The sequence below is a fragment of the Mus musculus genome, chromosome 5, assembly GCF_000001635.26.
Source record: "Mus musculus strain C57BL/6J chromosome 5, GRCm38.p6 C57BL/6J".
In the NCBI taxonomy this organism is placed as follows: Eukaryota; Metazoa; Chordata; class Mammalia; order Rodentia; family Muridae; genus Mus; species Mus musculus.
The window spans coordinates 81,561,907-81,579,157 of NC_000071.6; the positions used below are offsets into that span (position 1 = coordinate 81,561,907).

At 39.0% G+C, this 17,251-nt stretch overlaps 1 protein-coding gene across 39 annotated transcripts in view; it reads left to right on the forward strand.

Annotated features, from left to right (window-relative positions):
• The window catches only part of Adgrl3 (adhesion G protein-coupled receptor L3), an 808,741-nt gene that overhangs the window by 542,822 nt on the left and 248,668 nt on the right, over positions 1-17,251 (forward strand). The window lies entirely within an intron of this gene.

A 17,251-nucleotide genomic window follows, 5' to 3' on the forward strand; every position in this document is an offset into this window, starting at 1 on the left:
TATATTCTATTGGCAAGGGTGTGTGCTTTTCTTCCTTGTCTGTTTGCTCCTGGAAGACATATTGCCCTAATTACTATATCCCAGCCACTGGTCTGAGCTTGGTCCATAGTGGAAAGTACCCCAGTGATTTCTGTCCAAATGACCAGTCGTGAAAAGTGATGGAGTAAACACTGCTGAAAATTTTTTTTTTCTGTTTTAGAAGAAAAAAAGATACAGGGAACATAAGGGAATCCCATGGGAGATGGCACAAAGAGCCAACTCAGAAAGTATGAGGTTTTCTTTGTTCTTAAAAGAGCATGAGGGAAGGGATGGTTAGAATGATGAAATGTGACAACTTTTAAAGCATTCCATATCCTATACCAAGGAGTTTGTACCTTGTCCTGAGAAAAAGCCCCTTTGGGGTGCTTCCTCTAGAATGAATAATGTACCGTAGTATCAGCTCTGGAGACAAAGATAATCTCTGTGGCATCAGGGTAGATGATGAGCCAGCTGGGGAAGGTGTTGGCAAACAAAGGTGACTCTCAGTAATTAAGATAAAAGATGATGGCACACTTAACTGGAATTATGCCTGATAAGAGGATCTGAAAATTATCGTTAGCGGCTTATATCTGACTCAATAACAAAGGGATGGGACAAAAGTGCCTCTTATGTGGCTGTGTTGATTGACTAAGCTAAGGTAGCTTGAGTGTTGGTATCTTTTCCAGTTCCTATGTTGAAATTTGAAATTTAACCCTGAGTGCATAGAGCCTCTACTCTCACTGATGCTTTGGTGCTAAAATAAAAAGGAAGAAACTAGGTAGGTGCTGTCATCTTAGATCCAGAGAACAACCTTCTTACAACACCGAGTCTGACAGCCTCTTGCTCTCGGATTTCAGAGCTTCCAAATCTGTGGGGAAAAAATATTTTATCTTCTTTTTAAATTATCCAGTCTCAAATATTTTGTTTATAGCAATGCAAAGTGATAGAGATAACTGGTGAGAACAACAGAATCCCTCACAAAGAGAAGGCATGAATGTGAATTGATACGTTGATATTTGTACATGCTAATTATTAGAATGTGGTTCTCACTAAGGCTGAAAGACTATTTACATAATATGAGTACTTTATCATAATATTCCATTTTTTAGATAGGACCCCAGTATAATTTGAGGAAGAGTATTTAAATAAAGTCATGGCTGGAGTGGATAAGGAATCTATTCCAAAATGTGATAAATCTAGACAGCAAACATAGGACCACGGCGATGATTGGTTGGATAGACTTTGTGCTGAGGTGTCTGGATTCTTAGTGGTCAGCACTCTGGCTGGATTTGTAAGGGAGTGTGTCACACATTTTTGACAGTTGTCTTGCTGTCATATAAGGTAGTGGCCTCATGCCTCCTGTTGATCTCCAGTCTAGTCCACCACCTTCACTGTCACAGCAGAAGGGAGTCCGAGTAATGGAAGGACTATCTTTTGACTGAGCCTCTCCTTGAGTTGTGCTAGTTAATGTCTTCCTTGTCACAGAAAGTCATGTAGCCAACCTCAGACTTCAAGAGAAGAGGTGAATTATTTTTTCTTTAGGGAAGACTCATGAAGAAGTAGAGTTTAAGACATTTGTAAAGCCATGTATAAATAAAATAAATTTAGCATGACTCTGAAATGTTTGATGTGGAAGCTTAAGGCACTCTTGCTTTGAGTGTCTTTAACCACCTCACAGACCTAAAGGTGGAATTTAACACGCTTGTGAGGAGCAGGGACATGGAGCAGAGTGACATTTGGTAGGTCCTGCACAATATACAGCTATTACTGCTATTTGAGTTCATTGCAGCAGTGTATAGGGAAAGAATAGACTTTGGGACCAGGTTGCTCTGCCATCTCTCCAACAAAAACTACTAGATCAGTGTGTCAGACTTATCAGAAGGAAACAATACATATTAAGTACCTGGCTCATACCAGACCTTGAGAAATTCTCAGGGAAGTAGGTAGCCATTGTTAAGAACCTGGATTTCCAATGGCATCCCTTTCATATTGATGGGTGGTTTTGAGCTGAAACAGAATGAACAATGATCACTCATAGCCACTGATGCTTAATATTTACGTCAGACTGTGTAGAGCCTTTATTTTTATATAACTTAAAAAAAATTTTAGTCAGAGTAACTACACCATGAATTCTCTTCAACATGGTTGCCTAAACAAGACCCAAATGAAGAAGGCATCAATAGGCATGCAACATGGAGCTCATAGAGTGACCATTTTCACCGTTCCCCATGCTCACACAATGCTCAACATGAACTGACCCACAGACTCTCGGCCATTTGCATGTATAGTCACTACCTCATGTACAACAACCTTTGGTTTGTTTTACTAAGAAGTAACATTTAGGAGCGGCACAGATGATTGAGAGGTTAAAGCACTGCCCCCCCCACCCCCACCCCCCCACTGTAAAGATGAGGTTCCCAGAACCTACAGAAAACCTACAGATAGGCATGGTGATGTGTTTGTAATTCCATTGCTAGACAGCCAGGGATGGGAGACCTACAAAACAACCTGGCTAGCCAGACAAGGCAGATGGTAAGTTCTGGATTGAATTCAGAGACTCTGCTTCAGTGAGTAAGATTGAGTGGGACTGACAAAGACTTCCAACCTCTACCTCGTGCCTCCACACACAGATGCACTGCACACACACACATGCCTACACTTACATGCATACACACATGTCACACACAGAATCCAAGAGACAGTTTAATTAGAGAGGATTAAGAGAAACTATCAAAATCCTATTACATGAAAAGGTTGCATATTTTCAAAGACTGACATTTCATTTAAAGACAGATATTAGAAAGGACACTGAGATGGTATAACATTATCATTAGTTTCTAGTTTCAAAGTATTTCTGCTCAGCTATCAAATGTTATAATCAATGACGATTTTTGAATAGACTGTATACTAATATTGATTTCATGTACAGTCAAATTATACATCTTTCTCCATTTCCATATTTTTCTTTTAGTTGAGAGGGAAAAGAGAGAGGATGATGGGAAAGAACTTCTTTTGCATGTTAGGGATTTATATTTGGCTTGAGATGGCATCAGGTTTTTTTGAATATGTGGAACGCTACATATTTTTGTGAGATTATATGACAGTTTATATGATCCACAGGTAAACTAATATCAGCTAGCCAATTAGCTTTTATTTCTCCTAAATTCTATTATAGTTTTATGTATATTGAACACAGAAAAACTATTTCAATGGTCTGATTGTTCCATCTGTTTTCTTTATTTCCTTTGCTGCATCAGTTTCCCTACTTAACATACATGATAATGAAAACACTATGCTTTACACACACACACACACACACACACACACACACACACAGAGAGTAAACATATGTACACAGTTCCATCTGTTTCAGATTGTCATACCTCTCTGCATTCTGGCTTAATGATGATTCAGTTTGGGTTTGGTTCATGGGTCCAACTGTCTGTCCTGTGCACTGTCATTCTTTATGAGAATGTATGGCATTTGCTTTTCAGATGTTCCTTTTTAATTCTGTGCAGCTGAATTATGCCCAGTATGTTCTTAGGAACCCAAAGGAAAATAGTGTAACTACTTATGAAACATTCTTTAGTAAACTGTTATACTCTCTATGGCTGTAAAGTAGCCATCGAAAATAAATTCAGTGGCACTTACCCACTAATGAGTAAATTTGAGAGTTTCTGTTCTTTAAGTCCAATGTGACCATACATGGCATTTGGTCACATAATTTATGCCTGCAATGACTTTATGTGCATTCTTCAATTTACAGATTTTATTACTGAATAGGGGTGTAAATTCCAGTAGTTTACTAGTGCATTAATGTCACAATACATTACAAGGTAATTAACCAGAGATGCCACTATAAATAGAAAAAATAGTCACAGCCTTCACCATAAACTACTTAATAAAAACAAGCTCCTGAATCAGCATTCACCATTACACTATTTTTTCTTGACATATGTCTCATTAATCAGTACTTCTAAAAAAACAAAAAGGCTTTGTCTAGAAGCACTATTGTTTTTAAACCATTCATTATTAAAACATTTGTTACAATTTGTAGTCAACTTAATGGAATTCATTATATATGTATATCTGCATAGAAAATATGTGCATGCCTTTGAGACACATTCCCCAATTTTATACAAGTGAAAGTGAGAGAAATACTGGAGCCTTGGATATTTTGTGACAGATGTGTAAATTGCAGTTCCTAGGAGGATTCATTAAGAATCCCAGTTCTTGGCGTTACAGAGCTAGTTCAGTGACTCAGAGCATCGACTTCTATTCTAGAAAACCCAGGTTCCGTTCCCAGCACCCACCTGGCAGCTTCAGCCGGTACTCCAGTTCCAATAGACACGTTGACCTCTCATATGGTCCCCAGTCCTTCTCCCCAGTCTTTATTTTGCCTCCAAACTTTTCATTTGCAAAATGTCCTCCCTCAGAATCATGTGTGTGATGAACAGCATCACCCAAGCAAGGAGCTTGTGGGAGAATCTGTGAAGACTCTGGAGTAGAAGTTTATGGAATCTAAGATTCATGTGTACCCCTTAGGGCAAATTCTACAGTTGATCCTTTTTTTTACAAATGCTTTTGATATTTTATTGTTGTCATGTTCAGTTTTGTAATAACCTTAACAGGGATTATTCATATTGAAACAAGTAATTGGGGTTCAGGGCAGAGTCTTTTAAGTACAATGGAGACTTCCTTGCCTCATGAGGGCTTTAACTCAGGAGTTAGGGTGCCAAAGGCTTCTTGGATATAGGGAAAAGTTGACTAGACTTTGGAGGTGGAATTTTAAGGAAAATAAGGGCAGAGTTCCTGGCAGGAGTCCAGCAAATGCAGGGTTTCATAACACTACTAGTCTGAGGACTTCCTTTGGAGGTAGGGCACAAACTGGGGTGAGGCATGGAGGCTGGGGATCAGTCTAGTTGGCCTATAACCAGGCATCTGGGGGTGACAAAGATTCCCCTTCAGGCATTTTGGTCTTTGTCCAGGACAGAACCAGGGACATTTCGAGACAGACAAGAATTGAAGTGCCTAGCCCTAAACTCTCTGGCCTTCTGTATCACCAACATCAATGGCAATTGTAGTTAGATAAATCTACATCAAGTTCAAAAAAACAAAATAAAATAAAATAAAAACAAAACAAAAAAGCATAGATTTTGGACTCCTCCTTTGTAATATAAATAATCACAATATTTTGAATATTTTGGATATTTTTACCTGTAAAAAACTTGTTAACTATTGAGTTGATTCCGCCTTCCAGGATGATGGTTAGCAATGATCATACTGCCTTTGAAATGCACACATGCAGACACACACACACACATGCACACTCACACATGCACACTCATACGCACACACGCACACACACACACACACACACACACACTCGGTAGGATCTCAATACAGAGTAATGACATATTCTGCATTTTTAAAAGTTAAGTTGCAACTTGCATTCTAAGCAAAAGGCTAAAAGGTTTACTTACATTTGAATAAAATGTTTATTTTTAAACATTTTTTCTGCAATAAACTCAGTCAGATAATCATGGCTCAATGGGCACATAATCAATGAAGTAGAATAATGCTAAGCATTAAGTTCCATGTGTGAATTAAATTACAATGAGCAAATCCACACACTGAAAATATTTTTTAAAGTTCTAAATAAGCAGATGGTGCCTCCTGATGCATTCACGTTAAAAATAGTCTTGAGCCAACGGTTTAGCATCACAAATTAGAGTCATTAACAGACAGTATCACCCAAAAAAATTTAGATTGATTGAAATAAAATTGGACCATGACATCTGTCCTTCTTCCTCAAGCGTTACCAGGCCTGTTCTCTAATGGTCTATGATGGTGGTTCCCTAGCTTGCTAACCTGTACACACTGTAAAATGAGACATGAATTTCCTAGCGCCCTTCCCCCCCCACACACACACATTTTTCTCAAGAGAATAAATTGGTGACTTGTAATATGGCGACTGAGGTCATGTTTATGTGCTCCAGACATGTTACCACTCTCTCATGCACTTCTAAATCTCACACGACATTTGGGTTTTTTTGAGAGGAGTATAATGTAATGCATACTGTGAAGGGCTAGAGAGATACCTCTGTGGTTAAGAGCATTTATTCTTGCAGAAGACCTAGGTGTGATCACCAGCTCCTACAGGGGAGCTCACAACTACCTATAACTGCAATTCCTGAAATTTTGACACTTTGCCCCCCTCCCTGGGTACCACCCATGCATGTGGTACACAGACATATGCAAGCAAAACAGTCATACACATAAATAAATCTATCAAAACTGTCAAAAAGTACACAGTGAACATCTAAGATACAGGGAGAGAGCATAGCTTACTGTTAATGGTAAAGTAAGCCTGTTTTAATTCGCATGGCCCTTGGATCAAACATAGGAAATAATAGCACACAGTGTCTCATGTAGTCTCAAAATTATCCCACAACTTCTTTCTTCAGATTTGGCATCACTTTGACATTTATAGTCTTTAGTGCAGTACCATCCTACTATATATTTGTAATTAAATTTGAATTGAAATTAATTGAAATGAAATTTTACACATGATGATAAAATAGATTTTTATTCACTTTTGTCAGAAGGAGGATCTTGTAAGCCGATAATAACATGCTTCCCAAACAGGTTGTATGAAACTCAATAATTATCACTCAGAAAAAAAATAGTTTATTTCTCTGGTCTCTTGTGATTTATAATTAATATGCAGAGAAAAATTCTTAAAGAGAGCAAAGAGATCTGATAGTTTTCAAATTGGGGCTTTAGGCTACTTGTGTTCTCCTCAGCATTGAGCCAAGCATGAAGGAAAGCAGATTTTGGCCAAATGCTCCATAGGTGTTGGCTCAGCCAATGAAATTTTTGGTACCCATTGGCTCTCAAATAGAGTCATGTCCTATGACACTCTGGCCATTGACCCCCAGTGTTACCAACAAGGATCCTTTCTGTGGACTCGGTTTTCCCTCATTGGAGCTATTCCCTGTGCACATGGAATATCAGAAGGATTAAGCAACCTTCAAGCTGCCTCTGCCAGGTTGTTATCTGAACTTTGCCTGTTTGCCAGCTCTGTGACTCCTCTCTGTAGACTGCTCCTGGCCCAGCTTTCCAGAGATTGCTACAGTCAGTGGTGGACCTTTGATCTGTCTGTCTCATTTTACCTTTGTTCTCACAGAGAAAGTATTAGTAAAGTTGCTCTGTTTCTGAGAGAAGCTGTTTTCCAAGCTCACAAGTCTTGGCATCGAGGCATTGATGTGCACTGGAAATAACAGCTAAAATTTACTACCCATGCTTGTGGGAAGGGTGCGAGCTATGGATGCCAGGGCCACAGGAATGTTAGAGACCTCACTGTACAGCTGAGGAGCATCTCCTAATCTATGTCAATCACATTGAAGCTGAATGTCCAAACGAAAATTAATTCACATATTTCTCCCAAGTGTATTTCCCAAATGAAGTCATCCATAACATTGTTTAGGATTTCCTGGAAATACCAGCTTCCTGAGTGGACCTGGTGTGGGCACACTCATTGTGTGTTCCCTGCTCTGTTCTGCTCTGTGGGACTTGACACTGAGTGTTAGTTCATGATTTTTGTGAGTCCATGAAGCAGGTTATATTACTGGTGTGTGTATGTGTTTTGTGTGTGTGTGTGTGTGTGTGTGTGAGAGAGAGAGAGAGAGAGAGAGAGAGAGAGAGAGAGAGAGAGTCAGAAACAGAGACAAAGACAAGGACAGAGACAGAGACAGGAATATACAGGGGGAATTTTACCTTCATAAGAATAAAAAAGTGTTCCAACCAATGTTCGAACCAAAAGTGTGTACAAAAATGTCCTAGGGCATATTACCACGGATAGAAAATGCTCTGTGACTTTATTTTCCACAGTATGTCGTATAACAAGTATTGCTTAGTCGAACAGATTACCAGCAAGGGCTAAGAGAGCCTGACCATCCCTGGCTTAATCTTCCTTGTAATAAAATCCTTCACCATTTCTAGTTTTCTTCTTATGAATACAATAGGACTGTCACATTTGAAACAAAGGTAATACATTTTGTCACTGTACTACAACCATATATAAGTCAATATGCTATTATCATTTATGTGTGGCTATCTATCTTAGTTTACATTTTACCATACTCTCGCTCCACAAACATTAACGTGGCATAATCACCAGAAAACAATTGTATACCTGTACAGTGTAAATTCGTTACCTCACTGCCTGGAGCAGAAATTTGGCTGGTACTGCCAAAGCCTGCAGGAATGCAGAAGGCCTGATTTGTCTTAGACTCACATCTGAATTGTGTGGTTCTGAGAACATTCCTATCCTCTTTCATATTGATTTTATTTGAACATGTTGTAGATTCTCAAGATTAAGTAGTAGCAGAAAAAGACGAGTACCCTGTTCTTAGATTTTGCTAAACACATGTAAATGCATTTGGACCACCTGGTTTTTTGCTGTTGTTTTGTTTCATTTTATTTTATTTTTCTTTATTTTGTTTTTATGAAGTCTCCTTCCCCCCGCCCCCACCGAGCCCAGGAATTCGGTTTAGCGTTATCTTTTCTAGTTTTCTATTGCTGAGATACAACACCATGACCAATACAGATTATTTGAAAAAAGGTTTAATTTGGGGCTTACAGTTTCAGTGGGATAGAATCCAAGACCATCATGGCAGAGAGTATGGTTGCAGGCAGGCACACATGGCTCTGGGAGTAGCTGAGGGAAGCAGAGGCTGGAGAGAAGGAGGAGAAAGGATGAGAGAGAGAGAAAGGGCCCACTGAGAATGGCATGAATATTTTCAAGCCTCAAAGCCCTCCCTCAGTGACACATCTTCTCCAACAATTCCTCCTAATCCTTCAAAAACAAAACAGTTCCACCAAACAGGGAACAGGTGTTCAAACTTATGGCCCTATAGGGATCAGGGGGTGTGAGCATTCTGATTCAAACTACTACACTTGATTATTTTCAGTCTGTGTAATCCCATAACCAATGTTATTGTCCATGTTACTGTTATGTCTGGGTCTCAAAAATTATTAACTTTTCTCACAGTGTCTTGTTGCCTTGTTCAGTGTCACTTATAGCCATATTCTCTACTACTTGAAAGGAGGAGGAGTCTTTACAAAATGTTTATATGGTCCTTTTGATTCTCAGATGAATCTGCAGTTTTATAGATCACTTCTTTGACCAGGATGGAGTTTGAAAGGGTGTGTGTGTGTGTGTGTGTGTGTGTGTGTGTGTGTTCATTCTCAAATGCTTCCTCTATGGAGTCAATTTGTATATAATTTGAGGAAAGGTTCTATGTCCTTAGAAGTTCTTACTAGTTTCTTGTACTGAAGGTTCAGGGTTTTTTGTTTGTTTGCTTTATTTTTATAAGTTCACATTTAACCTGGTTTTTTCTTTGTGCGGAAAGCAATGAACCGTGGAAAACATAATTTAAATACCCTGTATAAGGTAATGAAAGTTAGTAGTGTCCTGTTTTACTTAAAGATTATAAAGTGTAAAAGTTTTCAAAAGAAAAATTCATAGTTAGCACTAAAACAATGAGAATAATTTTTTTCACAACAGTTAACAGACAAACATTTCTGCAAAGAAACATTGGCTTTGACTTGAATTTGTCCATTAACCCATTAATAACTTTACACTAAGAGGCACTTGGCTCCCTTCATTATAAGTATTTTTCTTTTTTTTTTTTATATTTCTTTTTTTTTCCATTTTTTATTAGGTATTTAACTCATTTACATTTCCAATGCTATACCAAAAGTCCCCCATATCCACCCACCCCCACTCCCCTTCCCACCCACTCCCCCTTTTTGGCCCTGGTGTTCCCCTGTACTGGGGCATATAAAGTTTGCAAGTCCAATGGGCCTCTCTTTCCAGACTAGGCCATCTTTTGATATATATGCAGCTAGAGTCAAGAGCTCCGGGGTACTGGTTAGTTCATAATGTTGTTCCACCTATAGGGTTGCAGATCCCTTTAGCTCCTTGGCTACTTTCTCTAGCTCCTCCATTGGGAACCCTATGATCCATCCATTAGCTGACTGTGAGCATCCACTTCTGTGTTTGCTAGGCCCCGGCATAGTCTCACAAGAGACAGCTACATCTGGGTCCTTTCAATAAAATCTTGCTAGTGTATGCAATGGTGTCAGCGTTTGGATGCTGATTATGGGGTGGATCCCTGGATATGGCAGTCTCTACATGGTCCATCCTTTCATCTCAGCTCCAAACTTTGTCTCTGTAACTCCTTCCATGGGTGTTTTGTTCCCAAATCTAAGGAGGGTCATAGTGTCCACACTTCAGTCTTCATTCTTTTTGAGTTTCATGTGTTTAGCAAATTATATCTTATATCTTGGGTATCCTAGGTTTGGGGCTAATATCCACTTATCAGTGAATACATATTGTGTGAGTTTCTTTGTGAATGTGTTACCTCACTCAGGATGATGCCCTCCAGGTCCATCCATTTGCCTAGGAATTTCATAAATTCATTCTTTTTAATAGCTGAGTAGTATTCCATTGTGTAGATGTACCACATTTTCTGTATCCATTCCTCTGTTGAGGGGCATCTAGGTTCTTTCCAGCTTCTGGCTATTATAAATAAGGCTGCTATGAACATAGTGGAGCATGTGTCCTTCTTACCTGTTGGGGCATCTTCGGGATATATGCCCAGGAGAGGTATTGCTGGATCCTCCGGTAGTACTATGTCCAGTTTTCTGAGGAACCGCCAGACTGATTTCCAGAGTGGTTGTACAAGCCTGCACTCCCACCAACAATGGAGGAGTGTTCCTCTTTCTCCACATCCACGCCAGCATCTGCTGTCACCTGAATTTTTGATCTTAGACATTCTGACTGGTGTGAGGTGGAATCTCAGGGTTGTTTTGATTTGCATTTCCCTGATGATTAAAGATGTTGAACATTTTTTCAAGTGCTTCTCTGCCATTCGGTATTCCTCAGGTGAGAATTCTTTGTTCAGTTCTGAGCCCCATTTTTTAATGGGGTTATTTGATTTTCTGAAGTCCACCTTCTTGAGTTCTTTATATATGTTGGATATTAGTCCCCTATCTGATTTAGGATAGGTAAAGATCCTTTCCCAATCTGTTGGTGGTCTTTTTGTCTTATTGACGGTGTCTTTTGCCTTGCAGAAACTTTGGAGTTTCATTAGGTCCCATTTGTCAATTCTCGATCTTACAGCACAAGCCATTGCTGTTCTGTTCAGGAACTTTTCCCCTGTGCCCATATCTTCAAGGCTTTTCCCCACTTTCTCCTCTATAAGTTTCAGTGTCTCTGGTTTTATGTGAAGTTCCTTGATCCACTTAGATTTGACCTTAGTACAAGGAGATAAGTATGGATCGATTCGCATTCTTCTACATGATAACAACCAGTTGTGCCAGCACCAATTGTTGAAAATGCTGTCTTTCTTCCACTGGATGGTTTTAGCTCCCTTGTCGAAGATCAAGTGACCATAGGTGTGTGGGTTCATTTCTGGGTCTTCAATTCTATTCCATTGGTCTACTTGTCTGTCTCTATACCAGTACCATGCAGTTTTTATCACAATTGCTCTGTAGTAAAGCTTTAGGTCTGGCATGGTGATTCCGCCAGAAGTTCTTTTATCCTTGAGAAGACTTTTTGCTATCCTAGGTTTTTTGTTATTCCAGACAAATTTGCAAATTGCTCCTTCCAATTCGTTGAAGAATTGAGTTGGAATTTTGATGGGAATTGCATTGAATCTGTAGATTGCTTTTGGCAAGATAGCCATTTTTACAATGTTGATCCTGCCAATCCATGAGCATGGGAGATCTTTCCATCTTCTGAGATCTTCCTTAATTTCTTTCTTCAGAGATTTGAAGTTTTTATCATACAGATCTTTCACTTCCTTAGTTAGAGTCACGCCAAGATATTTTATATTATTTGTGACTATTGAGAAGGGTGTTGTTTCCCTAATTTCTTTCTCAGCCTGTTTATTCTTTGTATAGAGAAAGGCCATTGACTTGTTTGAGTTTATTTTATATCCAGCTACTTCCCCGAAGCTGTTTATCAGGTTTAGGAGTTCTCTGGTAGAATTTTTAGGGTCACTTATATATACTATCATATCATCTGCAAAAAGTGATATTTTGACTTCCTCTTTTCCAATTTGTATCCCCTTGATCTCCTTTTGTTGTCGAATTGCTCTGGCTAATACTTCAAGTACTATGTTGAAAAGGTAGGGAGAAAGTGGGCAGCCTTGTCTAGTCCCTGATTTTAGTGGGATTGCTTCCAGCTTCTCTCCATTTACTTTGATGTTGGCTACTGGTTTGCTGTAGATTGCTTTTATCATGTTTAGGTATGGGCCTTGAATTCCTGATCTTTCCAAAACTTTTATCATGAATGGGTGTTGGATCTTGTTAAATGCTTTTTCTGCATCTAACGAGATGATCATGTGGTTTTTGTCTTTGAGTTTGGTTATATAATGGATTACATTGATGGATTTTCGTATATTAAACCATCCCTGCATCCCTGGAATAAAACCTACTTGGTCAGGATGGATGATTGCTTTAATGTGTTCTTGGATTCGGTTAGCGAGAATTTTATTGAGGATTTTTGCATCGATATTCATAAGAGAAATTGGTCTGAAGTTCTCTATCTTTGTTGGATCTTTCTGTGGTTTAGGTATCAGAGTAATAGTGGCTTCATAAAATGAGTTGGGTAGAGTACCTTCTACTTCTATTTTGTGAAATAGTTTGTGCAGAATTGGAATTAGATCTTCTTTGAAGGTCTGATAGAACTCTGCACTAAACCCATCTGGTCCTGGGCTTTTTTTGGTTGGGAGACTATTAATAACTGCTTCTATTTCTTTAGGTGATATGGGACTGTTTAGATGGTCAACTTGATCCTGATTCAACTTTGGTACCTGGTATCTGTCCAGAAATTTGTCCATTTCGTCCAGGTTTTCCAGTTTTGTTGAGTATAGCCTTTTGTAGAAGGATCTGATGGTGTTTTGGATTTCTTCAGGATCTGTTGTTATGTCTCCCTTTTCATTTCTGATTTTGTTAATTAGGATTTTGTCCCTGTGCCCTTTAGTGAGTCTAGCTAAGGGTTTATCTATCTTGTTGATTTTCTCAAAGAACCAACTCCTCGTTTGGTTAATTCTTTGAATAGTTCTTCTTGTTTCCACTTGGTTGATTTCACCCCTGAGTTTGATTATTTCCTGCCGTCTACTCCTCTTGGGTGAATTTGCTTCCTTTTTTTCTAGGGCTTTTAGATGTGTTGTCAAGCTGCTAGTATGTGCTGTCTCCCGTTTCTTCTTGGAGGCACTCAGAGCTATGAGTTTCCCTCTTAGAAATGCTTTCATTGTGTCCCATAGGTTTGGGTATGTTGTGGCTTCATTTTCATTAAACTCTAAAAAGTCTTTAATTTCTTTCTTTATTCCTTCCTTGACCAAGGTATCATTGAGAAGAGTGTTATTCAGTTTCCACGTGAATGTTGGCTTTCCATTATTTATGTTGTTATTGAAGATCAGTCTTAGGCCATGGTGGTCTGATAGGATACATGGGACAATTTCAATATTTTTGTATCTATTGAGGCCTGTTTTGTGACCAATTATATGGTCAATTTTGGAGAAGGTCCCGTGAGGTGCTGAGAAGAAGGTATATCCTTTTGTTTTAGGATAAAATGTTCTGTAGATATCTGTCAGGTCCATTTGTTTCATAACTTCTGTTAGTTTCACTGTGTCCCTGTTTAGTTTCTGTTTCCACGATCTGTCCTTTGAAGAAAGTGGTGTGTTGAAGTCTCCCACTATTATTGTGTGAGGTGCAATGTATGCTTTGAGCTTTACTAAAGTGTCTCTAATGAATGTGGCTGCCCTTGCATTTGGTGCGTAGATATTCAGAATTGAGAGTTCCTCTTGGAGGATTTTACCTTTGATGAGTATGAAGTGTCCCTCCTTGTCTTTTTTGATAACTTTGGGTTGGAAGTCGATTTTATCCGATATTAAAATGGCTACTCCAGCTTGTTTCTTCAGTCCATTTGCTTGGAAAATTGTTTTCCAGCCTTTCACTCTGAGGTAGTGTCTGTCTTTTTCCCTGAGATGGGTTTCCTGTAAGCAGCAGAATGTTGGGTCCTGTTTGTGTAGCCAGTCTGTTAGTCTATGTCTTTTTATTGGGGAATTGAGTCCATTGATATTAAGAGATATTAAGGAAAAGTAATTGTTGCTCCCTTTTATTTTTGTTGTTAGAGTTGGCATTCTGTTCTTGTGGCTGTCTTCTTTTTGGTTTGTTGAATGATTACTTTCTTGGTTGTTCTAGGGCGTGATTTCCGTCCTTGTATTGCTTCTTTTCTGTTATTATCCTTTGAAGGGCTGGATTCGTGGAAAGATATTGTGTGAATTTGTTTTTGTCGTGGAATACTTTGGTTTCTCCATCTATGGTAATTGAGAGTTTGGCCGGGTATAGTAGCCTGGGCTGGCATTTGTGTTCTCTTAGTGTCTGTATAACATCTGTCCAGGCTCTTCTGGCTTTCATAGTCTCTGGTGAAAAGTCTGGTGTAATTCTGATAGGCCTTCCTTTATATGTTACTTGACCTTTCTCCCTTACTGCTTTTAATATTCTATCTTTATTTAGTGCATTTGTTGTTCTGATTATTATGTGTCGGGAGGAATTTCTTTTCTGGTCCAGTCTATTTGGAGTTCTGTAGGCTTCTTGTATGATCATGGGCATCTCTTTTTTTATGTTTGGGAAGTTTTCTTCTATTATTTTGTTGAAGATATTAGCTGGCCCTTTAAGTTGAAAATCTTCATTCTCATCAATTCCTATTATCCGTAGGTTTGGTCTTCTCATTGTGTCCTGCATTACCTGGATGTTTTGAGTTAGGATCCTTTTGCATTTTGTATTTTCTTTGACTGTTGTGTCGATGTTCTCTATGGAATCTTCTGCACCTGAGATTCTCTCTTCCATTTCTTGTATTCTGTTGCTGATGCTCGCATCTATGGTTCCAGATCTCTTTCCTAGGGTTTCTATCTCCAGCGTTGCCTCGCTTTGGGTTTTCTTTATTGTGTCTACTTCCCCTTTTAGTTCTAGTATGGTTTTGTTCATTTCCATCACCTGTTTGGATGTGTTTTCCTGTTTTTCTTTAATGATTTCTACCTGTTTGGCTGTGTTTTCCTGCTTTTCTTTAAGGGCCTGTAACTCTTTAGCAGTGCTCTCCTGTAATTCTTTAAGTGACTTATGAAAGTCCTTCTTGATGTCCTCTATCATCATCATGAGAAATGTTTTTAAATCTGGGTCTAGATTTTCGGTTGTGTTGGGGTGCCCAGGACTAGGTGGGGTGGGAGTGCTGCGTTCTGATGATGGTGAGTGGTCTTGATTTCTGTTAGTAGGATTCTTACGTTTGCCTTTCGCCATCTGGTAATCTCTGAAGCTAGCTGTTTTAGTTGTCACTGTTAAGAGCTTGTTCTTCAGGTGACTCTGTTAGCCTCTATGAGCAGACCTGGAGGGTAGCACTCTCCTTAGTTTCAGTGGGCAGAGTATTCTCTGCAGGCAAGCTCTCTTCTTGCAAGGCAGGTACCCAGATATCTGGTGTTCGAACCAGACTCCTGGCAGAAGTTGTGTTCCACTCACTAGAGGTCTTAGGATCACGTGTGGAATCCTGTGTGGGCCCTTGCGGGTGTCAGGCGACTCAGCTGGCAAGGTAGCCCGGGGCTCGAGTAGAGCGGAAGGGGTTTGTGCCCCAGATCAAGCCCGGGTAGCCTGCTTACCTATGTACCGCAGTCTCAAGTTCCCCGCGATTGGATTGGGGCAGGCGCTGTGTTCCACTCACCAGAGGTCTTAGGGTCCCGTGGGGAGTCCCGTGTGGGCCCTTGCGGGTGTTGGGCAAGACTCTGCTGGCAAGGTAGCCCGGGGCTCGAGTCTCGAGTCGAGTGGAAGGGGCTTGTGCCATAAGTATTTTTCTTGGATAGTTCTACCTCTGGGTCCAGTGATAATTTATAATTCTTAACAGTCAATCAAAACATAGTATTTGTTACTGTTAATTTTAGCATCAGAATCTATTGGACATGCTTAACTACTGCAATCAATATGAATATCCCATGCATTCAGAATTGATACCCTAATGAACTAACCAGGTGACTAAAAGCCACAATAGCTCAGATTTCCCAACAATCTCTTTTATCTTTTACTTTCTGCCTTTGGAAGTAAATGTTTCTATGACATGTTCAGCACTAACTAAATTCAGGTTAATTTAATTCAGTAATATTCTCTTGCTGGAGTCAGAAGCCCATATGTTGGGGATAATTAAGAAATAAGAAAGTACCCAACAGAGCTCTCAATGTTCTTATCTTCCCTCAACACTGCTGACATAATTATGATACAATTTCAATTTTACATAACAAATGGTATATTTCTTCCTGAATGATACACACTAAATGTCTGAAGTATATGTTAATTTATTAGTCTTATAGAAAACTACATACCAGTTTGTCTTTGTGTTCTTCTAAAAGAGTTGACTCACATTCAGTATTCAGCAAGTATTTGTACCATTGTATGGCTTACATCTTCTTATGAATGACTTAGAGTTCAGTTGTTGGGTAAGCAATTCACCAACTCATGCCAAGAAAACATCAGAAAGAACCTTTGTCATGTTAACCATGGTTATGTCCAACAGTAAATTATTCCCAGTATCAGAAAGGCTGAAAATAAAATTAGCTCAAATCTCTCTTCTCTGTGGAAATGATTGTGAACAGAATCAAGGACATCAGAAGAACTATGGTCAGTACCACACCAGTCACTCATTGGTTATATGCTTAATGATTTATAGGCAACTGGAACTCACTACAATATTTTTCAGATATAGACAGTTTAATTAAGTCAAATTAACTTTTATAAGACTCTATTATGGCAAATACTACTTGTGAGGTACCTTAAGAACAGACAATAAAATAGTGAACAACAGAAAATAGATTTCTACCTCTTGGACAGTATCTTGTTGTGAGGAAAGTGAATAATAGATGAATTATTGATTTAGCCCACAATGATTATAATTAACTATTGGCATATCTCTGAAGAAATACATGGTGGATGGTCAAGAAAAGATGCTCAAAAAGATTTGACACAGAACCAGAAAAAGAAGAATGAAAATCAGTTGGCAAAATCAAAGTTGAAGATACTATATTTATTGAAAGCACTCTGGAATGAGAAATTCATGGTATTCATTTGTTCATAAGCCAGATCCTTATCAAGGCCTCTGATATTTGGATAGAATTGG